The sequence below is a fragment of the Otolemur garnettii genome, unplaced genomic scaffold (genome assembly GCF_000181295.1).
Source record: "Otolemur garnettii isolate 467f Iridium unplaced genomic scaffold, OtoGar3 scaffold00022, whole genome shotgun sequence".
NCBI lineage: Eukaryota > Metazoa > Chordata > Mammalia > Primates > Galagidae > Otolemur > Otolemur garnettii.
In genome coordinates, this window is record NW_003852417.1 from 22,757,146 (window position 1) to 22,758,609 (window position 1,464).

Below are 1,464 nucleotides of genomic sequence, written 5' to 3' on the forward strand. Positions count from 1 at the left end.
AGCCATCATTGTTGTTTGGCGGGCCCGGGCTGGGGATTTGAACCCACCACCTTAGGTGTATGTGGCTGGCGCCTTAGCCGCTTGAGCCACAGGCGCCAAGCCCAAAGGCAGGGAACTCTTGGCTCTCACCTTTTGGCTTTGGCCTCTAGCCCTAGCTGACTTCATGTTACACCTCCAGGAGGTGGAGGAAAGGGCTAGAGAGGAGCAATGTCAGCACCTGCACTTGGCTCTTCCATCAAATTTTCTGTCTCCAACTCTTTCCCCTGCTTTAGTTTGGGAATCTCCTTATGTCTAAGCATCTTTATACAACAGGGATGATGGCTATCTCTTATAGGATATAATGGTAATTCTATAAATTACTTTTTTTAACTTTGAGAATACGTTGCTACTATTGAGGGGCTATGTTTCACTCATTTTTTGTAACTTGCATTTTAGGGTGCATCATTATAGCTACATTTCCAGGATTCAACTGCCTTCTCATGTATTTAGTTAGTTAGTTAGTTAGTTGTTTTTGTTTTTGTTTTTGGAGACAGAGTCTCACTTTGTTGCCCTTCATAGAGTGCTGGGGCATCACAGCTCACAGCAACCTCAAACTCTTGGGCTCAAGTGATTCTCTTGCCTCAGCAAGTAGCTGGGACTACAGGTGCCTGCCACAATGCCAGGCTATTTTTAAAGACAAGTGAGCCAAGTTCTCGCTCTGGCTTAGGCTGGTCTTGAACTTGTGAGCTCAGGCAATCTACCTGCCTCAGCATCCCAGAGTGTTAGGATTACAGCCGTGAGCCACCACATCCAGCCTATTTATTTTTCTTATTTACTCATGGAGGCTATGAGGCACTAGGAAATTAAAGGGCAAATTATTGCCTAATTCAGTTCTTATTTCGTCAAACACATCACCATCTTCTCTGGTCTCAACGGCTAGCCTCAGGAGTGCGAAAATTAGGTAGCTACATACTTAAAGATTTGAAAGATGCTAAAAGACTCCAACCTAAAAAATGCCTCCACCACATGAATTCTAAATCTCTCTCCAACCACCTCCTTGGAAAGACATATCCTTTCCAACTCATGGAAGATATGATGTTGCCTTAGAGAGATTATTTATCAGCTAGCTAATTAGTCTGTCACAGAAGCCACCTCCTCTAATCTAAGCACCTAGAACAGAGGACGGGCCTGAAAAAAAACTGACACCCAGGATGGTAAGACTTAATGTGTCTAGGGAGTGGATAGATGGAAGTGGAGTTAAGAATTAAGGGAAGGGGCTCGGTACCTGTGGCTCAGATGGCTAAGGTGCCAGCCACATACACCTAAGGTGGTGGGTTCAAATCCAGCCCGGGCCTGCCAAAACAACAATGATGGCTGCAACAACAACAACAAAAATAGCCAGGTGTTGTGGCGGGCACCTGTGGTCCCAGCTACTTGGGAGGCTGAGGCAGGAGACTCGCTTGAGCCCAGGAGTTGGAGGTTGCT

At 45.9% G+C, this 1,464-nt stretch overlaps 1 protein-coding gene across 1 annotated transcript in view; it reads right to left on the minus strand.

The window, feature by feature from the left end:
- Positions 1 to 1,464, minus strand: part of NLRC4 (NLR family CARD domain containing 4) — a 51,030-nt gene that overhangs the window by 18,112 nt on the left and 31,454 nt on the right. The window lies entirely within an intron of this gene.